This window comes from Schistocerca americana, chromosome 2, assembly GCF_021461395.2.
Source record: "Schistocerca americana isolate TAMUIC-IGC-003095 chromosome 2, iqSchAmer2.1, whole genome shotgun sequence".
Classification (NCBI taxonomy): domain Eukaryota; kingdom Metazoa; phylum Arthropoda; class Insecta; order Orthoptera; family Acrididae; genus Schistocerca; species Schistocerca americana.
In genome coordinates, this window is record NC_060120.1 from 1,065,176,895 (window position 1) to 1,065,203,365 (window position 26,471).

Here is a 26,471-nt window from a genome sequence, read left to right on the forward strand (position 1 = left end):
CACCAACTTTCACCGCAGAAGGTGAAACTATTTTGTTTAGTTCCACATACAGAGGGAGAAATGACCATCGTAGTAAAATAAGAGAACTCAGACGTCGCAAGTGGGCTGTTTTTCTCTCAGGTGCTGCTCGAGAGTGGAACAGCTGAAAAAGGTCTGAAAGTGGTTCTATGAAGCAGCTGCCAAGTACTTAAATCTGTATCGCAGAGTAATAGTGCAGATGTAGGTGAGCATTGCGGGCATAGGGAATCTTGGTAAGACCTGTTGCCGGCACTTATATTACAAAAGTGTGACGAAGCTCGCGTGCATAGCGAGGGGTAGGAATAAAGTTTGGTAGAGATATGGGAGAAGTGCCACCAGCTCAGTTGGAGAACCAAGGGAGTAGAACCTGCAATGGTAGAGCCGCATCGGGTTCACCAAACGTTACCAAATCACTGAGAAAGTATAATCAGAACGGCCGGATGGTGAATTGCACCTCGTTGCTACCGGAAACGAATCCTTATCCTGAAACGCAGCGCCAGGACAGACGTTGGATCTAATAAAGAGATGTCTCTGAAACAGGGTCAGCTAAAAGAGACTGATTCAGAGCATCGATTCTGCGATATAGTCCTCGTTATCATAGCACTGGAGCTAGCAGCTGAGAATTAAAAACTTGTGTGTGCTGGTAGAAGCTAGATGTGAATGAGCGTTCAATAGAAACATATGCTAAGGTGGTAGTACTGTAAGTTCACATGCATAAAAAAATTAGCGACCTAGCACAATGCACTCGCAAGTAATAATGATTCAGCTGTAACTGTCGACGGCAATTAGCATACAAGGCGGCATTCCGGGTGTATTGTCTCACGGTGAGCTGCAATAAAAGTAAAACTGATTCACTGACGTTAGAAGGTTATATCGCTCTGGTTGCCCAAGCAGACACTGCAGAGTTCGTCTGTTTCCAGTTAACTGTCGCCAACCGCATTTCTGCCAGGTAAGTCAGACGCAGTAGCCAGATCACCCGGATGTACAGTGTTTTGGCTCCGTATCAAGAATACTGTTAAGATACTACTACCACAGTCCAATATAAATTTCATTTTCTTCCCTTTCTATTCCTCCTCAGCAAAAATAAAATTGTGATAGCGTACCTGAGGTTTGTGTTTGCTATGTACGCTGTGTAGTTGTCATCTAAGGAGGAACTATTTTTCATTTAGTATTGCTGTGGGATTACACATATACTAACACGATGACTTTTGCGTCCATAAATTGCTGTATTCGAGAGATAAATTTAAAGAATGTAATAATTCGCGAGAGACGAACTTCGTAATACATCGATAATTCACTGTGTGAAAATGTAACAGAGCAGTATCTAGAGATTCATAGTTGTCTGAAATATGCGAGTCATGGCCTCTGTGTCGTAAAAGTGTAAATGAATGTGCTAGTTTTTGGCTATGCAACGTGTTTACGCGTTCATCGTCATAAGTAAATCTTTCTTGAACTATTGTGTGAAATCTTTTAAAAAGGCTGTGAGACTCGATGGTCTCCGGCGATGCGACGAAATGTGGTCTGACAGTTTAAACTTGACTTGTGCTGTTATTTTCGGGCATGGGTTCCCATTCAAAATATTATGTACTCATTCCCCTTTACATGCCTTAGAAGTCTCAAATGAGAATTTCCGAACACCCTGTATGCATTTTGTAAGCTGTTTATTATCTGGCAATCGCTGCTTACTGACCTCATGTAGACCGCGAAATAACTCGACGTGTTATGGAAACTGTTTTCCTGTTTCATGTGGCACATAGAACACAAAGTAAGTGTATAACAGAACAAAGTGTCTGACGGTAAATTTAACGTTTGATGATTTTGGCGTACCATTTTATTATTAGAGCCAAGCATATTAGTTCGTCGGGATAAGGAGTGATGACTCTAATCCGCGAGAAAAGAACAAGAACTTCTGCCGTATCCTGTTATGTTAATTTCCAGGAGTGCCGCTAAGTTTAGAGTATGGAGTATGGATTGGGGTACGCAGTTCGCAAACAGGAGACGACGCCAGGCTGCCAACGACAGTTAAGTAATTTGCGTTAAACATTCCGGCTGCTAAAAGGCGTTTTCACCAGAGTAGTTATAACTTGTTAAACGTTCTCTCTTCACGTACGCAATTCGCTTAAACACAAATTTAATTAATCTTAAGCAGCAGTTTTGTGACTTTTCATTGTAGTGTCGCAAATCAATAAGTGGTTGTTCCACTATCGTTTAAATCTCTTCTGGTAACTCAAAACAACTCTCACGTCGTTGTTGAGACTAGTTCTAGAGGTAAATTATTTTAACTGTAAGAACTGATTCGATAAGTTTACGTGCTTTATAACATCATTTGGTTTCTGAAAATTTTCTGCTGATCCGCGTAAAATTCAGCTTCTTGCTATCCTCGTCTTTCCCTGTGTTCAAGTGTTTATTTCCCGATACTTGTAAGTTATACTCTTCTATTTGTGTGTACATTTCAAAATGTGAGGGATTTGTAGCATTTACGCTAGGTATTGGGAACACGCGTGGCTGTTGAATTCGCCAATACTGCAGAACTGGTGAATCAGGTTTCTTCGTTGTTGCGACGGCTTTTCATGTCATTTTACTGATTCTGCCGTATCTGAAAGACCGCTTCAACAAAATTTTTCCATTTTAAGGCAAAAAGTTTCATTAGATAGTAACCCGTTTCGTCACAAGACGTAAGTTAAATGAACTGGCGCCGTTACGTAATGACGCTATTACCACATTTCGTTCCATAGAAATTATTCCCACCTTGAAAATGGGATTGCATTTTAAAAATATTGAAAAAGATGAAACTTTGGATATACTTCAGTCACGAAATAAATATGTCTGTCATCTTGTAAAAGAATTCATATCACGTGTGACAACTAATGATGAGAATAAGATATTTAACCACTAAAATGTTTGTACATTGTCATGTAATACCAAAATCTCGTTTTCGGTTTGCCCATTTACTACACAATACTATCTCGAACAATGCACTGAGCGATCACACACATATGTTCATTAAGTGCATTGAGAATGGCCTCGGAAGCCAGTTCACAACGAAATATATAATAAATATTATTGAGGATCAACAGTAGGCCTACTGTGTATTTCAAATTTTAATATACCAATGTTCTTCCATGTATCGACAGAACATTGTATAAATGGCATTTATAAATACGTTATCAACTTGCAGTCCCGTCTACATCTAAATGATTGATCTGCAGTTCACTGTTAAGTGCCACCTTCAAGCCATTTCTCTACCGTTCCACTTTCGAACAGTGCGCGGGAGAAACGAACACTTAAAACTTTTAGTGGGACCTCTGGTTTCTCTTACTTTATTATGTTGATCATCTCTCCCTATGTGCCTTGGCGCCAACCAATTATTTTCACACTCTGAGGAGAAAGTAAGTGATCGAAATTTCATAAGAAGGTACTGACATAACGAAAAACGCCTTTGTTTTAATGATTGCCACCCAATTCGAGTGTCATATCCGTGGCCCTCTATCTCCTACTTTGCGAGGATATAAAACTAACTGCTCGTCTTCGAATTTTTTCGATGTCCTCCGTCAGTGCTATCTGATGTGGATACCACACCGCACAGCAGAACCCCAGCGAGGCCAGATAAGTGCAGTCTCAGGTTTGCTTTCTCCACAACATTATCAAAATCATCGTTCCAATTTAACTTATTCGTAATTGCAATTCCTAAACATTAAGCTGAATTTACAGCCTTTAGATCTGTGTGATTTATCGTGTAAGAGAAATTTAGCGGATACCTTTTTATACTCATGTGGATGACTTCAAACTTTTCATTATTTAGAGTCAATTTCCATTTTTCTCGTCACACATGTATCTTGTCTAACTTATTTTGCAATTGGTTTTGATAATCCGATGATTTTGCAACACAGTAAATGACAGCATCAACTGCAAACACTCTAAGACGGCAGCTCAGAGTATCTCCTAAATCGTTTATGAAGATAGGGAACAGCAGAGGTCCTACAACACTCCTATCGGGAACTCCAGATACTACTCCTGTTTTACCCGATGACTTTTCGTCAGTCACTACGAACTGTCACATTTCCGATATTAATCACAAATCCAATCGCACAACTGAGACGACAGTCCGTAGGCAAGCAATTTGATTAGAGGTCACTTCTGGGGAACGGTATGAAAAGCCTCCTATCCCCTGTTGATAGCAGTCATTACTTCGTGAGAATAAAGAGTGTTTCACAGGAACGATCTTTTCTGAATCCGTGCTGGCTATTTGTCAATAAATCGTTTTCTTCGAGGTAATCCACAATGTTCGAACACAGTATATGTTCCAAAATACTACCGTAAAACGACGTTGGTGATATGGTTCTGGAAGTCAGTGAATTAAACCTATTTCCTTTCTTGGGTTCTGGTGTGACTGTCGCAGATTTCCAGCCTTTACCTAGGGATTTTTCGAGAGGCGAGCGGTTGTATATGATTGCTAAGTATGCAGCTATTGTATCAGTATGCTCTGAAAGAAACATCACTAGCATACAATCTGGGCGGAAGTCTCGCCTTCATTAAGTGGCTTCTGCTGTTCCGCTACACAGTGGGTATCTACTTCTAAGTCATGTCAACTGTGTTTCTTGATTCGAATTCTGAAATATTTACCCCGTCTTCTTTCGTGACGGAATTTCAGAAAAACACGTCTAGTAACTTTGCTTTTGTGGCAATGTCGTCAGTAACCTCGCCACTTTTATCGCGCAGTGAAGGTATCGATTGCGTCTTGCCACTGGTGTACTTTACACGAAATGACTCTCTTTGGTTTTTCTCGCCAGATTCGGAGACAGAGTTTCCTTCTGGAAACTATTAAAAGCAACTCTAAGTTGAATTTACGCTAAATGTCGAGCTTCTGTACAACTTTGCCATAGTAGGGGATTCTGCATTCTTTTAGATTTGGAATTTTTTTTCCTTTTCTTCTACAACAGTATTCTGATATGTTTTGTGTACCAAAAGGCATCAGTACCAATTCTTATTAGTTTATTTAGTATATATCTCTCAATTTCCATCCACATTATTTCTTTGAATGTAAATCACATCTGGTCTACGCTTACCTGGTCAAATTGGAAGGAATGGAGACTGTTTCTTAGGAAGACGTCAAGCTAAATTTCATCTACTTTTTAAATAGGTGCATTTCGCGTTTATTTTTGGAAGGTTGGAATGTTACAGTATTCAGTCGCGCTACAACGACCTTGCGCTCACTGATCGTTGTATCCGTCGTGGTGTTCTCTATTTGCTTTGGATTATTTGTTGCTAAGAGGTCAAGCATGTTTCCGCAACCATTTATAACTCGAGTGGGATCCTGAACCAACTTCTCAAATAATTTTCAGAGAAAGCATTCAGTACGATACTGGACGACGATTCATGCGTACACCAACTTCAAATATGCTTTTTTCACCAATATATCGAGAGTAAACTGAAGTCACCACCAACTATACCTAGATGAAATGAGACGCAGGTTTCCTTTGAACTGTTCATGTATTATCTAAGTCGGGGGTCGGTAAAGGGAAACAAATATTAATTTATGTCAGTTGTCTACTATAACCTCTGCTCATACTAAGTCACAGAACTATCTACTTCAATTTCACTACAAGATGAACAACGTCTGACAGCTATAAACACTCCAACACCAACTGTATTCAATCTATCCTTTCTGCACACTTTGAAATCATATCTAAAAATTTCGGCTTTAGCCAACTTTCCGCACCTACAACGATATGAGCTTCTGTGCTTCCTATTAGCACTTAGAGCTCTGGTTCTTTCCGAACACAGCTACAACAATTTACAACTACAAGACTGTTTTTTCTAGGTCTACCTTCCTGTGTTTTCCCAGTACCTTTCTAAACTGGCACCGTTTCTTTAGTTTCCCAAGATCCTGTAACCTACTAAATCGCCCAGCCCCTTCCACACAGCCCCAGTATCCTTGTAGCTGCTTCCTGTGTGTAGTGTACCCATGATATGTTAAACGGAACCTGTAAACCCACTACCCTACGGCTCAAGTCCAGGAATCAGCAGCCCACACGGTCGCAGGTCCGTCAGAACATTTGATTTAGACCGTCCACTCGGTTCTGTACCGGAGGACCACAGTCGTTTCTGTGAACGATGCTACAGATGGTGAGCTCCACATTGATGTTGCAAGCAAGACAGTCTTTACTACTTCAGCTAGCAACCCACAACCAACCACAACCAAATAGAATCTCTTTCAATCCAGAGGTTGAAGCATCGTTAATACTGAGATGAGCCACCACCTGAACCTGGCTGCAACCTGCGCTCTTCATGACACCCAAAAGCAGACTTTTCACGTTTGGAATGCCTCCTCCAGGTACGTACACAGAGTGCACAATCGATTCTTCTCATGACAGACATATCCCTAAGGGATCCCATTACATGCCTAAAGTTGGAATTCCCAACTGCCAGCAATCCCACACTCTTTGAATGACCATACCTTGCAGGCGAGACTTCCTTTGAAACAGTGCAAGCGATTGCTTCTGTCTCAGGGACACTGTCAGCCACAGCCCCCTGTGATGTCATTCGCTGTTTACCCGATGCTGAAACGTCCTCGCACTCGACCATAGATGAGGCATCAACCTCAGTGCGAGGAGTAGCCGGAATGGTCAAAGAAGTGGAACGATCGGGGAACACACGGGCGCACTGGACATCCCTCTCGCATCCATGCTTCCTCCTTTCTCCCTCCCCAACCCCTGCCAACACCACCTGCCCCGCACAGTGGTGCCCATTGCCCATTGGCAACAGCCTCAAGTAGTTCGACAGAAGTCAACACTGCCTGGAACCGTAAGTAAAGAGTCACCAGCTCAGCTCACATATGAACACACCAATCGCTGTTCCTACCCGTTCTAAAAACGGCGAAAACATACTCTAGAGACCAACTATATAACTAAAACCAAGTCATCCTGATCGAATCTTGTAAACATATTTATCAAACGAACGATGTACAAAACTTATCTGCTGCGGGAAAGTAAGGTGTTGCCTCACTGATAGTCTAAACGACGTTGAACTGTTCAGATCAAAACAAACAGAAGCCTTTACCATACGAGAACGATACAAGAGCTGCGCGGAGTAGCATGGTGGTCTGGGCGGATTGCCACGGTTTGTGCGGCTTCTTCTCCCGTCGGTCGTTCGAGCCCTGCCTCAGGCATGGGTGTGTGTGTTGTCCGTAGCGCAAGCTAGTTTAAGTTAGATTAAGTAGTGTTTAAACCTAGGGACCCTTGACCTATGCAGTTTGGCAACAAATTTCCAAAATTTTGCCGATACAAGAGTCCATAAAAGTTATGGTTCTTTATACTACAACTGCTATTCAAACGAAAGATTGTGCCTAGTAAGCGCTCAAATACGTAAGAAATTTAGAATTAAAGTAATAACCATGCACATGACTGAAAACTAATCGCTCTAGTTTGAAGCTCGTAAAATTGTGTAACAAACGAACGGTGTACTCGCCTTTTCGGCTGCAAGAATGTAAGTTGCTGTTTCACTGATGGTCTAACCGACAATGGTTCGATTAACAATAGCGGCACATGGATACTTCCACTCCAGTGATAATGGCTCCATAGTTTTATTACCACTCGAGTGATAATAAGCTATATTGTTTTTTCCACAGAATTGTTACTAATGCTACGTTGTTATTTCCACTGTGATGCACTTTCTTGAACACAAATGAATATTCGCCCACCTGACTCGATCAGGCGTTGTTGTTTATTGCTCTGTGCTTCGCTGGCTACGCCTGCATTAGGTAAAGGTTCATGATCAGCTGTTTTCTTTTCTTCATTTTGGATGTTACATTTTGCTTCATGAAAGTCCCATTCAGATACGATTTTGAGTTTTTACACATACATTGTAAGTAAAATTCACAAAGTCTTCGTTTGGCTCTCTGCTCTCGAAACGAATAAACTTACCAGCGTGCAGACAGCCGCGCGCAGTGGCCGCGCGGCTTGAGGCTCCATGTCATGGACTGCGTGGCCCCTCCCGCCAGAGGTTCCAGTCCGCCCTCGGGCTAGGGTTTGTGTTGTTCTTAGCATAAGTTAGTTTAGGTTTGTTTAAGTAATGTGTAAGACTAGGGACCGATGACCTCAGCAGTTTGGTCTCTTAGGAATTCACACACTCTTTTCTTTTTTTTTTTTTTTAGTCTGAACTTTCAACTTGTACTCTGATCTGAGTGACGCTCTTAAGGATTTATCCCGAAAAAGACTTTTGGGTCGTTCGTAGTTAAGTCGAGCATGAAATACCTGACATTTAATGACCGTTTTGTGCAGCCAGAAAGACACACATCAAAAAAAGTTTTGCATCACCCCGATTCCCAGAACTCCTGAAGATAGACGTTGACTTTGGATATTGTATCATAGACACAGTCCCTTCGACTATGCAGAGATGTCACTAAACCCACCAAAGATGTAAACAGCCATGCATGGGCAGTAGCCGACCGATGTGGCCGAGCGGTTCTAGGCGCTTCAGTCTGGAACCACTCGACCGCTACGGTCGCAGGTTCAAATCCTGAGACGGGCATGGATGTGTGTGAGGTCCTTAGGTTAGTTAGGTTTAAGTAGTTCTAAGTTCCAGGGGACTGATGACCTGAGATGTTAAGTCCCATAGTGCTTAGAGCCATTTGAACCATTTGAACCATGAGCAGCGCATATTAGACGGAAGGGGTCCGACTGCCGATCAGTTCCAGTCATTCCACCAGGAAGGAGGTACACAGCTCGTGTTGTCTGTAGATCAACCATGCCTAGACGTTCAATACCGCGGTTCGCTTGCTTCCCCATTGATATAAATCAATGCCCACTGGCGGCTAATGTCTTTAATTCCTTTGTGTCTTGATTCATAGTAGTATTGTTCTTCAGGACATGTCTCAAAGAACAGTCAACACATAAATAAAAGTCCAACCTGCCGCTAGTGACGGTTTGTTTAAAAGGGGAAGCATTTCTGTGTAATGTTCACATAGAGCATAACTTCCATAAACTCGTTCATGAATTGCTACTTGAAAAAAGTGATTTGATTAATTTGGCTGCTGCTGACTTATCCACAGAATCATTAAAGGAATGTATCCTACGCTCTAATATCAAACAGGTTTTTTAAAATACTTGCTTTGGCTTGTAGACTGACAGGCAAATATCCTTCGGTTTAAAAAACGGTTTAAATCGAATTGGTATGACTGTCGTGAATGTGCGTATACATTTTCAGAAGGAAACTGCAAACCTTCATGATAAATTACACGGATCATATTGAAGCTCAGAGCAAACACATTAAAGATGGAATAAACAAATATGCTGGAACGTTTGAAGGGCTTGTTCGTTTCTAACGACCTCCGTAAGTTTCATGAAGATTATTGTGGGTAGTTAACCAAGTGTAAAATACTCTTTCAATGTTAATCCTTACCCATTCATAAACGATGTGAGAAAACGGCTTTCAGACTGTAGCGCAGAAAACATTTTGCAGCAATATCCCCTTTATCTGGAAAATGGAGGCTCCAAAAGTGTATTTGACTAGCACTTAACACACTGTGACAAATCGCCTATATTATGCCTGTATAAACGTAGGCTTCCACGGCCATTGTCACATTCAATAAAAAAATTTCTGGGATTGTGACCGCATTGTCGATATACATAATACTACCGACGTTTCGGTCCCTGTTGCAAGCGACCTTCTTCAGCGTGTTTTTGTTTAGTGCTGAATGATGGAACTTTGTTTCTTATATACCTGCAGACATGGCTGTTGTCTAATTCTGATGAAGTGGAGCCATGTTAGAAATCTTTATTGGTGTTTTTATTATTTATTTTTTAGTTTAAAAAATCAGGTGCGAATATGAATTAGTGTATGCCGGCGAAACCTGGCCACCCATTAGCACACTGATATCTGAACACGAAAGATGCATCCGACTTAGACAGCAAACCAATTCAGCAGTGGCAGAACACCACGATGAGTACTAGCGAAACAGCCTCTTACTTTCAGGAGGAAGATTAGAGAGGCAATAGAAATAGCCAAGCGACAGGCCAACACGAACAGAGAAGATGGGTACCGACTTCCGACATCTTGGCTGCCAGCAATAACAACGCTACGGGACAGCGTGAAGCAACACATACAGGCACGCCAGAGACCGCAGCTGCTGCAGGGACACAGAGTACTGGCCCGCCTCGGCCGCAACTAGAAAGTAGGAAAACAACGCCACGTCACAGCTGTCGCCTGGTTTTCCATTCGCCGATTTCAACAACTCACAAGCAGTAATGCAAACACCAGTCAAAACGTCGAGTTTCCACCAATGAAAAGAAATAATAAAAACATCAATAATGACTTCTACATACGTCTCCTTCATCCTAAACAGCCGATCAGAATTAGACAACAGCCATGTTTGCAGGTGTACAAGAAACAAAGTTCTTAATTCAGTAGTAAACAAGAACGCCCTAAAGAAGGTCGCTTGCAACAGGGACCGAAACATCGGTAGTTTTATATATACTGACGATGCGGTCACAAACCCAGAAAAATTTTATTGAATATATTATGCCTGCTCTTGCAATTTTTTTCTAATAGTTTGGTCTCCTGTGTAAGTACATATTTCATGCAAATAAATCTTCAAGTTTCCTATTAGTAAACTGGGATGCGATGATTGAGCGGTTTAAAGGGCAAAGCAGTACCATGACAAAAAAATGTGCTTTGGATAATAATGATGCGATTACCAAGATTGGCCCGATGCCTAACTTTAATCCATAGCTGACATTTGCAAAAAGGTGACTTAAAATCCGAAGTTGTGTAAGGGCTTGTGTGACTGGGCAGGCACATTGGGTTACATGGACTTTAGTGAAAAATTAACAGCTCTGCCAATGAACTGCCCCTTAACACCTTGTGTAAGCGATACTGCCGCCATCTGTGTATGTGCATATCGCTTTTCGCTATCGCATGACTTTTGTCATCACAGTTTATGACAAAGGCAGTACCATTGGTCAGACTCGGTTGTGGGCTAGCTCACCCTCAAAACTCTTGCAAAGCACCCCGATATCAGACCTTGGTTATTCAGATCACTGAAAGTACATGTGCTAGAGTGAGGACACTAGGCAGCTGTATGGATATTTATTGTGTACAGAGAAGGAATTTGTCTGCAAATAGTAAGTCATGGGGCCAGGAGAGAGCTCGTGTGTTTCTTAGTGCAGGGTGATTATATCAGGGGTAGGCATGCACTCAGGGGCACACCTATTATTCTCCTTTGATTGACAGGTGCTTAACCTATTGCTCTCTTCTGATTGAGATGCATTTAACCTATTGTTCAGTTAAGTTGTTTTCCATGTCACCACACTTAATCTATTGTTACCCCTCCCACTGGCCCACCCCCCATCTGGAATGGAGTGCTGGTGCATCTTTTTCGTGTGGGTTGCCTGCGTCAGGGGCAGGTATTCACTCCAGTACATAACCCATTGTTCTACTTTGATTGATAGGTCCTTAACCTATTGTTCTGTTAAGTGGTTTTCCATGTCAACCCCATTTCCTTAAATTGTTGTACCGCCTTTGATGGCAACTTAAGTAATCAGTTATGCCCTCCCACCATTTCGAATTTCACATGCTTTTGAACGCCATTTCTGGCGCATCTTTCTCTGTCACCCACCCACTTAAACCACTGTACTGCGTTTTACATACAAATTATTCGAATTAACTTGGTGTTCTGCACTTAACCTGATGTTGTGCTCCATGTCATCCACTCACACACACCCTTCACTTAACTATTGTACCGCAAACACCATGTTGATATAAAAAATTTATGAAAATTCATTAAATATATATTCTTCACATGTATGGGGTTTTTCTTTAATTCATGGCATTCTGTCTTAGAAAAATGTTCATCTGTACAGCGCACTTACTAGTTGGGTCTGATTCAAGAGATTGAGAAGGTTCAAAGAAGAACGACCAGATTCGTGACTGGTACATTTAGCCAGTGCGAGAGAGTTAAAAATCTCATTGAAAGTCTGAAGTGGAACACACTTGCAGACAGACGACACACTAAACGGAAGGATCTGCTCGCTAAATTCCAAAATCCTATCTTCACCAAGGATGTAGAGCATATATTATTACCACCAACTTTCGTATTAGGCAATGATCACCATTCAAAGATAAGGGAAATTAGAGCTCGTACTGAGGTGTTCAGATGGTCGTTTTTCCCTCACATGACCTGTGAGTGGAACAGAGGGGGAGAAACATGACTTGGCGTAATCAGTGCCTCACACAAAACACTGCTTGATGGCTAGCAGAGAATATATGTAGATGTAGATGTTGACATAGATGGGATATAGTGTAAACGAAAGATCACTAATAAAAAACACATCCCGCCACCTGACGTCCGACGTCGATGCCAGAGTCCGGGTGCCCTGGCGGTCCACTCTAAGCTACGACGCGACCATTTGGGCCACTAAGGATGAGGTAGCGGCATCCCTTTCATCTGAGAAATTCCTCTCGAAATATGTAACCACCTCGGCACCGTTGCTGACGAGACCAGATGGGAGCGAAGACCTATGTGCAGAGCACAGACCCTCGAAGGAGTGTGTGCAGGGACACCACCACCGGAAGCAAACCAGGGTAAGCCATCGCTCTCACGCCGCTGCTCCGTACAGCGAGCAGGTGAAAGTTGCATCTACTTTCGGGTATACAGTTAGAGTTCTTCAAGTGTTATGCTGATGTCACAGAGCTCCAAGGGACGCTCACGCTAGCCCCATATGCGAGACGCCTCTGGGCAGCATGTGTGTTTACTATTGCTAACACGATACTGATGTCACAGAATACCACAGGGTGCATTGTTCCTGATGGGACAATGATTAACGGTGTTTTCACGAGCGTGCACAGGCTTTTAGCGCTTACCATTGCTAACACGATACTGACTTCACAGAATAGCACAGGGTGCATTGTTCATAATTCACGAGCGTGCACAGGCTTTTAGCGCTTACCATTGCTAACACGATACTGACTTCACAGAATAGCACAGGGTGCATTGTTCATAATTAAACAATGATTAATGGTGTTTTCATGAGCATGCACCGGCTTTTAGCGGTGAGAACGTTTAACTTTTCTGAGACGTATATTGACAGCAGGACGACCATTTAGCGCGATGCATCAGCCACGCTGGATACACATGTACTGCTAAACACAACTCACATGTCCCATTCACAATGAATGTGTTTTACTTTCTAAGAGTTTTAGTAGCACCAGCATATGAAAGCTTTGGTCTCTTTTGGATGATTTACAAGGAACACTGTCTTGTGATGCTTCAGATATTTTGCACTCATTTGCAACTGCAACTAAAAAAACAAAGCATTCAGCTCTCACACTGTTTATCTACACACTGTGCAAAAGTACATTGATTACAGATTCGACACCAGTACCAGAGATGTTGCTGCGGATGCTACATTTAAAAATATGACACACATTTTATTGTGGAAGTGACTGTATTTCACATATACACTAGGAGACCAAAAGCATCTGGACACTCCAAAAAACCATACGTTTTTCATATTTGGTGCATTGTGCTCCGACCTATTGCTGATACATCTACATCTACATCCATGCTCCGCAAGCCACCTGACGGTGTGTGGCGGAGGGTGCCCTGAGTACCTCTATCGGTTCTCCCTTCTATTCCAGTCTCGTATTGTTCGTGGAAAGAAGGATTGTCGGTATGCTTCTGTGTGGGCTCTAATCTCTCTGATTTTATCCTCATGGTCTCTTCGCGAGATATACGTAGGAGGGAGCAGTATACTGCTTGACTCTTCGGTGAAGGTATGTTCTCGAAACTTTAAAAAAAACCCGTACCGAGCTACTGAGCGTCTCTCCTGCAGAGTCTTCCACTGGAGTTTATCATCTCCGTAACTCTTTCGCGATTACTAAATGATCCTGTAACGAAGTGCGCTGCTCTCCGTTGGATCTTATCTATCTCGTCTATCAACCCTATCTGGTACGGATCCCACACTGCTGAGCAGTATTCAAGCAGTGGGCGAACAAGCGTACTGTAACCTACTTCCTTTGTTTTCGGATTGCATTTCCTTAGGATTCTTCCAATGAATCTCAGTCTGGGATCTCCTTTACCGACGATCAACATTATATGATCATTCCATTTTAAATCACTCCTAATGCGTACTCCCAGATAATTTATGGAATTAACTACTTCCAGTTGCTGACCTGCTATTTTGTAGCTAAATGATAAGGGAATTTTCTTTCTGTGTATTCGCAGCACATAACACTTGTCTACATTGAGATTCAATTGCACCATGCGTCAATTCGCTGCAGATCCTCCTGCATTTCAGTACAATTTTCCATTGTTACAACCTCTGGATACACAACAACATCGTCTGCAAAAAGCCTCAGTGAACTTCCGATGTCATCCACCAGGTCATTTATGTATATTTTGAATAGCAACGGTCCTATGACACTCCCCTGCGGCACACCTGAAATCACTCTTACTTCGGAAGACTTCTCTCCATTGAAAGTGACATGCTGCGTTCTGTTATCTAGGAACTCTTCAATCCAATCACACAATTGGTCTCATAGTCCATATGCTCTTACTTTGTTCATTAAACGACTTTGGGGAACTGTATCGAACGCCTTGCGAAATTCAAGAAACACGGCATCTACCAGTGAACCCGTGTCTATGGCCATCTGAGTCTCGTGGACGAATAGTGCGAGCTGGGTTTCACACGACCGTCTTTTTCGAAACCCATGCTGATTCCTACAGAGTATATTTCTAGTCTCCAGAAAAGTCATTATACTCGAACATAATAAGTGTTCCAAAATTCTACAACTGATCGACGTTAGTGGTATAGGTCTATAGTTCTGCACGTCTGTTCGAGGTCCCTTCTTGAAAACAGGTATTATCTGTGCCCATTTACAATCCTTTGGAACGCTACGCTCTTCTAGAGACCTCCATACCAGCGATCTTAGACATAGTGAGGGAGCAGAATGGGGCTCTCTGCAGAACTCTCTCTTCTAACGTGGTCAGGTGATTGGGTATCAGTTGTGACATAAATCTGTACACAAGATTTCCACATGACTAAACATAATTGGGTCCTCTGTTTCCGATGTGATAGTGAAGTGGAAACGTGGAGGGACATGTACAGCATAAAAGCATGCAGCCCTCTGTTGGCTGACAGAGACCGCCGACAGTTGAAGAGGGTCGTAATGTGTAATAGGCAGACATCTATCTAGACCATCACACAGGAATTCCAAACTGCATCAGGATCCACTGCAAGTACTATGAAAGTTAGGCGGGATGTGAGAAAACTTGTATTTCATGGTCGAGCGACTGCTCATAAGTCACACATCACATGGGTAAATGCCAGACGACGTCTCGCTTGGTGTAAGGAGTGTAAACATTGGACGATTGAACAATGGAAAAACGTTGTGTAAAGTGATGAATCACGGTACACAATGTGGTGATCCGGTGGCAGGGTGTGGGTATGGTGAATGTCCAGTGAATGTCATCTGCCAGTGTGTGTAGTGCCAAGAGCAAATTTCGGAGGTGATTGTGTTATCATATGGTCGTGTTTCTCATGGAGGGGGCTCACACTCCTTGTTGGTTGCGTGGCACTGCGACACCACAGGCCTACATTTGTGTTTTAAGCACCTTGTTGCTTCCACCATTGAAGAGAAATTCGGGGATAGCGATTGCATCTTTCAACACGATCGAGCAGCTGTTCATAAAGCATGGCCTGTAGTGGAGTGGTTACACGACAATAACATCCCTGTAATGGACTGCCCTGCACAGATTCCTGACCTGAACCCAATAGAATATCTTTGGGATGTTTTGGAACGTCAACTTTGTGCGAATCCTCACTGACCGACATTGATACCCCTCCACAGTGCAGCACTCCGTGAAGAATGGGCTCCCATTCCCCAACAAATCTTCCAGCACCTGACTGAACATATGCCTGCGAGAGTGGAAGCTGTCATCAAGGCTAAGGGTTGATCAACACCATACTGAATTCCAGCATTAACGATTGAGGACGCCACGAACTTGCAACTCATTTTCAGCCAGGTGTCCGGATATTTTTGATAACATAGTGTATGTAATATATGCCACACACACATTAGTTGTACGTACTATACTTCTTCTGCGAATTACACCCTGCAGTTTCATTTTCACGCAGCCCAAATTGCACAGGGTGCATTATGATGTCATATATCCTGAACCACGTGTCGTACGTTGTGGAACTATGCAGGTACATTCAGTGATACTGTTTTATACTGTCTGCAAAATTTGTGGTGAATAGCATTAGCAGTAAAGTCGTTATAACTTAAAATGTCATGCTTGATGCGGCAGTTTTTCACGGGTCTCAGTATATATATGAATGTTTCCTGAATTACGTGTCGCATAATATTATAATTTCACAGGGAAATTCAACAGTATATGTTGATGCGGCATGAGAAATATATTGTGAATAGAGCTAGTAACAGGGAAGTGATAAATTCAAACACCTTGCATGAGGTGGACGTTTTTCACGCGTCTCGGTTTATAAGACGTCGTAACTCCTGAAGTGTGTGTCGTACAACATTACAATTTTGGAGGTACATTTAGTGATGCATGCGAATATTGTCTGTAAAATGTCCCACGATCACAGTTACTAATGAAGCAGTAATAAACTAATACGTAATGCTTGCAGTTTTACTGCATCGACAACGGAAATGTCGAGAGCAATAAACGTTATTTTTTTTCAATATTTCGTGAGGAACATCAGTGCGAAAATGTTTCATAAATGTTTCAGATTGTGTGTAAAGTTCCTTGCAAGACACTAAGTGCTCTCATTCCAAATAATGGATGAATAAAGTCTGGAGATTCGCCTTTGGTGAGCTTTATCTTGTTTTTCAACCCCCCGCTCCATTGATAGGTACGTCGTTCTTACCTCCACACCGTTTCTTCAAGAGTAGAAGATATATGTATACCAAGTTTGGTTGAAACCGATCCAATGGTTTAGAAGGGGATGTGAAAAATACATACACACATGGGACGTTCAGTAAATAGTAAAACACATTTATATTGTCTGAAAACAGGTGGTTCTATTCAGGGTTCAAATGCACAGTATTATTCTTCACTGTTTTGGTTGTTGTTGTTGTGGTCTTCAGTCGGAAGACTGCTTTGATGCAGCTCTCCATGCTACTCCACCCTGTGCAAGCCGCTTTATGTCCCAGTACCTACTGCAACCTACATCCTTCTGAATCTGTTTAGTGTTTCGTCTCTTGGTCTCCCTCTTGCTGCCCTCCAGTACTAAAATGGTGATCCCTTGATGCCTCATAATATGTCCTACCAACCGATCTTTTCTTCTAGTCAAGTTGTGCCACAAATTTCTCTTCTCCCCATCCTATTCAGTACCTCCTCATTAGTTATGTGATCTACCCATCTAATCTTCAACATTCTTCTGTAGCACCACATTTCGAAAGCTTCTATTCTTTTTTTGTCTAAACGATTTATTGTCCACGTTTCACTTCCATACATGGCTACACTCCGTACAAATACTTTCAGAAAAGACTTCCTGACACTCAAATCTATACTTGATGTTAACAAATTTCTCTTCTTGAGAAACGCTTTCCTTGCCATTGCCAGTCTACATTTTATATCCTCTCTACCTCGAGAATCATCAGTTATTTTGCTCCCCAAATAGCAAAACCCATTTACTACTTTAAGCGTCTCATTTCCTAATCTAATTCCCGCAGCATCACCAGATTTAATTCGAATACATTCCATTACCCTCGTTTTGATTTTGTTGAAGTTCATCTTATACCCTCCTTTCAAGACACTGTCGACTCCGTTCAGCTCTTTTCCAGGTCCTTTGCTGTCGCTGACAGAATTACAATGTCATCAGTGAACCTCAATGTTTTAGTTTCTTCTCCATGGAATATAAATCCTACTCTGAATTTTTCTTTTGTTTCCTTTACTGCTTGCTCAATACGCAGATTGAGTAACATCAGGGACAGGCTACAACCCTGTCTCACACCCCTCCCAACCACTGCTTCCCTTTCACTCCCATCGACTCTTATAACTGCCATCTCCGTAAGCATGTTAGTTTTGAATCAGGCGTCACAGGATGCAGGCTGTGATGTTATCCATGCGTCTGGGTAAGACTACTCATTAACATGGTCCATCAGGAGATAGCAGTGGTCGAAAACGATCGAAGGGTAGCGGTTGTAAGAGCAGAGGAAAAAAAAGTGCCGAGGCCAGCGCCAAGGGAAAAAAACCTCTGCGACAGTAGGACGGGTAGTAAGGGCAGTAGCGGCTTGCCAGCTGTGACAGAGCATGCGAGGTGAGGGGGGTTAGCGTGAGGTATCGTGCAACGTTACCTATGTACTGCGTGGCCGTTAGCTGGGTCAGTCCGGTGCTGCGGCTGGGCTCGCTCGTAGTCTCCTGGGCTGGCCGCAGTGGCTTACTCCCTGTAACATAAGAGTTCGATGCGGCAGCGCGGCGACGCTTGCGCGATGAAGACTGCCCTATTGGCTTCTCGGTCCCTTGCGGGGCCCGGTCCCGCAGCAGTCTGCGTTGCCACCGGTTCCGCTGGGGCGGCGGTTTTCTTCTTTGCACCTTTCACCTGCGGTGCTGCTGGGGCAACAGCTGGGGTAGGCGCGCGAACGTCCTTCTGCGAGGTCGCAGGAGTGTTCGCAGGTACGACTGCACTGAGGCCTTGGGCGAAGACTGCTCGCAGTTGCCTCAAGGCCTCTTCCTTCTCTGCAGCCACGGCAGCTGCGAAGGCAGCCCTCTCAGCCGCCATGACGGCTTTGAGGGCTGCTGTGGCCTCCTTCACGGCGTTGCCGAGTTCGAGGTCACATCTCTTCGCGGGAGGGCGAGCTGCGTCCGGGCTGCCCGTTTCCGAGCGGCCGTCCCCGCCCCTGGCAGGTGGATCTGCTGCTGCGCCGTCTCTCAGCTGCACCGGGCTGTTCTCCGCCCTACGCCGTTTCCGACGTCGTCTTCTCTTCTGCTGCTGCGTCGGTGCGGCCGCTTCGCCGCCCCCGGCACGGTTGCGGCTAGAGAAAGCCGCACAACCGCGCCAACTGGCGACGTGCGGGCCGCCACACCGGACACAAGTCGGCAGAGCGTTGCTGCCGCGGTCGCAGGCGCGGCTGTCGTGCTCAGCTGAGCACTTGACGCACCGCGCCGCGTTGCGGCAATACTCCGCAACATGGCCCTCGCCCTGGCACCTGAAGCACTGGGGCTGAGGGTCCATGCCGGTCGGGAGAGCCTGCGTCGTAACCGGGAAGCCCAGCAACTTCCGCAAGTCGAAGATGTCGCTCCCGCCGTCGACCGTTTGCACGGTCCCGGCATAGAGCGGCGCCCTCTTCTTGTTGGTCCGGTTGTGCAACCTTGCGGCTGCATTACCAAACCCGGCTCGCAGCAGCCCTTCCCGGACCGCTGCCTTATCACAGCACCAAGGCAACCCCCTGAGGAGTGCCTTAGTCGTCTTCATCATTCCCACGGAAGGTGCCTTCTCACGCGCCGGCGGCGCGTCGACGATGTGGTCGGCCACTGCGACCTTGATCGCCCTGTGGTCGGTCACGTTTGCGGCTCGAACGCAGATCGGCGAGTCTGTATCGACAGACTCGTAGACCACCTCGTTCCGAGCGCAATTCGTCATGGTGTCGAACAGCGCTGTCTACCCGCCTTTGCACTTGACGTACAAAGGGGGGACAGGCCGCGACTCGTCTTCTCGGGAGTTCCTTGCACGGTCGGCAGACCCAGTGAGTTGCACAACCGAAGGGCCCTTCGTAGCGGCAGGTTTCCTCTGCGCACCCTTCTTTCCCATGCTGCGAGGCGCGGAACACAACAATTTGCACGCGTTGTAAGAACAACGCACGACAATCTGCTCTCCGCGGCGCCCACAGCACAGAAAACCTCTTCACGAGCTCTCAACGGCCGAGTAAGCGAAGCGCGCAACGGCAGCGATGCGCTCGCCTCGCCAGCTCAGGCCGCTCTCTGCATAGTTCACTTCGGTCGCGGCTGTCTACTTATAGTTCCCGGGAAAGAGGAACCATCGGTTCATAGTTCACTAGTTCACTTCGGTCGCGGCGGTCACTTCGGCAGTTCTCGTTTCAGCTTCGATCGCGTGCTCGTCTCAGACTCGGTCTCCCTCGGCCGCACTAGTCGTTCTTCGCATGACCACCTGTCTCAGTTCCACTGCCGACTGCTCATAGTTAGTTCAGTATCCAGTTGTTCGTTTCGTTCACTGCGCTCGCCTATTTTACATGTGTTCCAAACTGTTCTTGCACTTGGTTCTGGCTATTCAGCGTCCACGACCGGTAATCAAAAAGTATTTTATAGTTACGTAAATTACATAAAATTACGTTGTATGTAATAGGTACGTCTTTTCAGGCAACAAAAGGGCATATCAGCTCACTTCATTATATCGATGAACAGCAGAAGACATACTTATAAGAAGGCAAGTTTTTTTGTTATGCATATATTTTTTGGTTTCATCGACTTGATTTAGCAGCTAACTTTCAATAATTTGCTTAATTTTTAGTGTAAGAAAATTCATATAAAACGATTTTCATGTATTTTTGATATACAAAACATTACATTTAGGAAGGCACTAATTATTTTTAAGTTAGGTTGTTTCCAATTTGCGTTACCTGCTAGCTTGGTTTCTTTGAAAAAAAAAAAAAAAAAAAAAAGAAAGGTGGGTTGTGGGTCATTTTGGCTCACTAGGAAAAGCGGTGCCTCTCCATTTGAAAAGACATAGATTGCCATAAAATCGTATTTACTCATTATCTCAAAAGCATTCGTTCAGAAGGAGCTTTCAAACCAAAAACTTTATTACTGCGAACTTAATTATTGTTATTATTGCTGCATTAACTTCAAAAATGCAACATAAAAACCTAATTTTTACTAAGCTTGTGACGCAAGTATGAAAAAACCACATTTTATTTTATGCTTCCATAAAGTCTCTACTTCGCCTACGAACTCAGAGACAACGTGAAGTATATATAGGGTGTAAACGATTATTGTTTACAACGTAGCATAGCTCTGTAGTGGATGTCGAAACGAAGAACTTTATACAGGACACTTGTGGTCTATTAAGTTGGGAAACAGCCACCAACAGGTTTACAAGACTAAATGAGCTATAGCCCATGTGCGTCGCGTGAGATTATCATGTTCTCTTCTCCAGTTCTCTACACATCGTCATCGATTGTTTCGCAATTGTTGCTTGCATTAGCTTGTTCTTTCTTCACTGTCTAATTATTATATCTTTGTCTGTTTGTTGTATCTGCTCTTAACGGGCAACACATCGTCTTAATTGGCGAGCAGTCTGTACTCGAGGCCGGTATTCCGTGCGCCACCCTATATTATTTCCCTGCGATCAGCCAAACAAGGCTACAGTTGGCTAAACGAGAGGTTGTGCAGAATCACATAAATTTCTTCTAAAAGTGTGTAAGAATTCTGTAATGAATAAAAACTCTATACTCCAGGGGGGGAGGCAAGTGCCCCCTCTTGGTGCCCTCCATCCTTTAGTCACCTGCATTACTAGTTTTCAGTTTTTCATAAGAACCATATACCAAGCACAAATGAACAGTGAACGAGTAAAAACGAACGGTTCCCAAAAAAGAATGATCAGCAGTGAACTAGTTCCCAACGATGAACGAGTTTGCCCATCTCTAGTATAGACCCTCTATATACTCCTTCCACTTTTCTGCTTTCCCTTCTTTGCTTAGAACTGGGTTTCCATCTGAGCTCTTGAAATTCATGCAAGTGGTTCTCTTTTCTCCTAAGGTGTCCTTAATTTTTCTGTAGGCAGTATCTATCTTACCCCTAGCGATATACGCCTCTACATCCTTCCATTTGTCCTCTAGCCATCCCTGCTTAGCCGTTTTGCACTTCCAGTCGATCTCATTTTTGAGACGTTTGTATTCCATTTTGCCTGTTTCATTTACTGCATTTTTGTATTTTCCCCTTTCATCAATTAAATTCAGTATCTCTTCTGTTAGCCCTCGTCTTTTCACCTACATGATCCTCTGCTGCCTTCACTATTTCATCTCTCAAATCTACCCATTCGTCTTATACTGTATTTCTTTCCCCCACTCTTGTCAATCGTTCCCTAATGCTCTCCCTGAAACTCTCTACAACCCCTGGTTCTGTCAGTTTATCCAGGTCACATCTCCTTAAATTCCAACCTTTTTGCCGTTTCCTTAGTTTTATTCTACAGTTCATAACCAATAGATTGTGGTCAGAGTCCACATCTGCCCCTGGAAATGTCTTACAATTTAAAATCTGGTTCCTGAATCTCTGTCTTACCATTATATAATCTATCTGAAACCTGTCAGTATCTCCAGGCTTCTTCGATGTATACAAACTTCTTTCATGATTCTTGAACCAAGTGTTAGCTATAATTAGGTTATGCTCTGTGCAAAATTCTACCAGGCGACTTCCTCTTTCATTCCTTTCCCCCATTCCATATTCACCTACTACGTTTCCTTCTCTTCCTTTTCCTACTGACGAATTCCAGTCACGCATGACTATAAAATTTTCCATCTCCTTCACTCTCTAAATAATTTCTTTTATCTCATTATACATTTCATCAGTCTCTTCGTCATCTGCAGAGCTAGTTGGCATATAAACTTGTACTACTGTGGTAGGCGGGGGCCTCAATATTGGCCACAATAATGCGTTCACTATGCTGTTTGTAGTAGCCACCCACATTCCTATTTTTTATTCATTATTAAACCTAATTCTGCATTACCCCTATTTGATTTTGTATTTATAACCCTATATTCACCTGACCAAAAGTCTTGTTCCTCCTGCCACCGAACTTCACTGATTCCCATTATATGTATCTTTAACTTATCCATTTCCCTTTTTAAATTTTCTAACCTACCTGCCCGATTAAGGGATCTGACATTCCACGCTCCGTTCTGTAGAACGCCAGTTTTCTTTCTCCTGATAACAACGTCCTCCTGAGTAGTCCCCGCCCGGAGATCCGAATGGGGGAATAATTTACCTCCGGAATATTTTACCCAAGGGGACGCCATCATCATTTAACCATACAGTAAATCAGCATGACTGGTACCACGTTCCTCTGAATTTGAATCCCCGCCAGACGTCATGGACGTCGAAGACCCCTAGAGGTCTGCTCCATCGCGCCGTAAGCTGTGGCGGCGCGCGCCTCCTGGCCCGCTCTTAGTGTGAGTGCACCACAGTGGAACACGTGGTTCCAGCGGCCAATAGCGGCGTCCCCGATGGACTACTTAAGTCCCTGCCTCTCGCTCAGTCAGCCAGTCTCATCTCGCGTGCGTCTGTAGACACATCGCCTCGCGTTAGACGGCTTACTTATGTTCTTGTTCTGTGTATGAGTGGATGTGTCTATTAGGTTTCCTTGTGACTCCGTTGTTCGATCTTGTTGTTCGTTCTGTCCTTTGTTGACCGTGTCCGTCCTCTCCCATTGTGTTGTTGTTTGCCGCCATCTCCGCGAGTCCCGCCGCGCTTTCCGTCATTTCAACCCCGCAACCGTCCCGGTCGCAGTTACAACAGCACGCCCTCGGGAAAAATTACGGCTGTAGTTTGCCCTTGCTTTCAGCCGTTGGCAGTATCAGCATAGCAAGGCCGTTTTGGTTAGTGTCACAAGGCCAGATCAGTCAATCATCCAGACTGTTGCCCCTGCAACTACTGAAAAGGCTGGTGCCCCTCTTCAGGAACCACACGTTTGTCTGGCCTCCCAACAGATACCCCTCCGTAGTGGTTGCACCTACGGTATGGCTATCTGTATCATTGATGCACTGAGGCACGCAATCCTCCCCACCAAGGGCAAGGTCCATGGTTCATGGGGGGGTGGGGGGAGGGGAGAGGACTGTTTTGGTTAGAATAACATTATTTTTCAACGTAACGTCCGCTCAAACGCGACGATCCTACGTCACCTTGCTGAAAGTGCCTGTGCGCCCGCGTAGTCCTCTCAACTGGTCGACGTCGAAACCAACGTCTTGCATCAATAACCTCCCAATTACCCACGTACTGCTTTCCACGAAGTGCCTCTTTCATTGTGCCAAACAGAAGGAAGCTCTGTATTGCCTTCTCTTAGGCAGCGAGAAACCCATCGGGCACAGACGAGTACCCAAATGGTGGACGAACTTGTCAGCACTAGCAACAGAGATGTGTAATTCAGTAGCGAGATATTTGATTCTGATCCGTCGATCACATTTGAATGAGAGTGTCCGCACGTCCCGACACTGCAGGAGTCACAGCTCGGTGCGGCCAGCCGGTATGCGCGAGTTCGGACTGGTTTGCGTGATGCTGTTGCCCAACTACTCACCGTGCTTTTCATCACTGCTATATCTCCGTAGACATTCTGCAAGCGTCTTTGAATATCGTCGATGCTCTTGTTTTCCACCACTGTTACCGTCTGCGTTTTGAAGGCTACGTATAGCAACGCCACCTGTCTAAACTTAATGAAATTGTAGACACTGAAGCGGGAATATTCCACGATGTCCCTCAACAAATTCTGTACTTTTTCAACTGAAGTTCGTTGAAAAAAGTGTATTGCATTAGTTACTGAACACCCCTCATTCATCCATTTTTATCATATGTGTGGATACACGTGATTTATGATTTATGGTTGTTCCTTTTTTTAGATTTAATTTTTTTACTTAAAACTTTTTGCTTTGATTATCCTCTTCCTCATTGTCAATTTTCTACCATTTTATTCGGAGCAACCCGTTTCTGCTTATCTTATGAAGTTAACCAGCCAAAAGTTCCTGTAGAACAGTTATAATGTCGAGTTTGCAGCATTTTCTTTTAATTTCGTGAATCACTGTCAAACAGCGTCGTTAGAAATCGAAAAGACTAACTGAACATGTATTTTCACAGATATAGGTAATCTTTCATTTTCTTGACAGCTGAAAATGGTTCACCCTTTCACACATTAGCAGAAGTGTAATACACCTAAAAGCACACAAACCGTAGGTGGCCCTCAGGCTGAAAACCGTGTTTTTATAATCGTCAGTATCTGTCAGAATTCTGATGCTTTCCACAGGGGCACTGCGCGTACGATGTAGAAGAAAAATTGTGAAACTGCTCTTTTAATTACGGGTGACTTTGTTAAAGAGCGAGAGGCTACTGGCTCTGTCGTAAGGAAGTGCTTCTATCTGCTTCCTGTTGCCCCTATGTCACGGGTAGCCTTGAAAGTGAACATTCTACTCGTGCTGAATGAAACATTTTACTCAGTATTGTGGTGAGAGTCAGCAATGGTGGAGGGTAGTCCCAGCTTTTTTCCAAAATAATGGGTGTTATTAAGTTTCAAGATATTTTCTAGCGATCTTTCGGTCAAATGATTAAATTTCGGTCCCAGACAGGGTATCTCACTGCCCCATCATCCCTCAGAAACAACCAACTTCCTGACAAACAAAATAATAATAATAATAATAATAATAGTAATAATAATAATAATCCTGTACCTGCTAAGGAGTTCTGACGTGTTCAAACCTTGCATTTGTGCACGTCTACAAGAAAATTATTTGTAAGACAAGATCAAAAGAAGACTAAGTAAACATTTTTGCACAAAAGTAAATATTCTTCCACACTTTTTTGCTCATGAAGTCTAGTATATATAGCGCTATTTTAGCGTTACTCGCCATATGCATTTAGTTTTTTTGTGTCACGAAGGCCGGAAAGTTTCCACAAGTGTTGTAAGAAAGGATGTGAGAACGGAGGCAACGCCAAAATGTCGTATTAGGCAATTGTACGCATGACCTGGTACGCTTCTGCATGCTATACGTATTGTTAAGTGTTTGAACTTTGGCCATGGTAGCTTCTTTCTATACAAGGTTAAATACGCGTCTTCTCTGTGATACGTATGCGCAAGCAACGACACGTGCTCACGAGGGTACAATGGTATCCCACCACCATCACTTTTGAAATAAAGGAGCACAGGACAGTTCTAATCGAACAACTGGAATTCACATCAGTTACACATGCAAGGCGTATCAAAAATAATCACCGAGTTAAAAAAAATATAACTATTATGTTATTTGAGGTATGTGCGTGAACAACACACTGTTGGTAGGAGCAAACGCTCGAGTTTTACGGGGTTCCCGATAGGTAGCAGCAGTGTGCGCCCACTTCATTTCTAATAAAAATGGTGTCACGACAACAGAAAGGGTTTTGTGTTCTACATTTTGCGCAGTGCGAGTCAGCAATAACTTAACGTAAGACAATACGTTAAATAAACGGCCTACCGGTTTTGTTTACTTACTAAACTATTTCATCTGGGCAGATTTAATAGTGTTGGGGGCTGGAATGAGAGGATTAGAAGAAGCACACGCTCGGAACTAGGAATAAGAGAAGAGAAAGTCTAATAAAGTTCTGCAATAAATTTCAGCTAGTAATAGCGAATACTATGTTCAAGAGTCACAAGAGGAGTATACTTGAAAAAGGCCGGGAGCTACAGGAAGATATCAATTAAATTACATCATAGTCAGGCAGAGATTCTGAAATCGGATAC

The 26,471-nt window shown here is 43.6% G+C and overlaps 1 protein-coding gene across 1 annotated transcript in view; it reads left to right on the forward strand.

The window, feature by feature from the left end:
• Nucleotides 1-887: 887 nt before the first annotated feature.
• LOC124595899 (fatty acyl-CoA reductase 1-like) overlaps nt 888-26,471 on the forward strand; it is a 237,329-nt gene continuing 211,745 nt past the window's right edge. The window contains exon 1 of the mRNA XM_047134807.1: nt 888-967. The gene's annotated coding sequence lies outside the window, so the exon portion shown is untranslated. The remainder of the gene's footprint in view (nt 968-26,471) is intronic.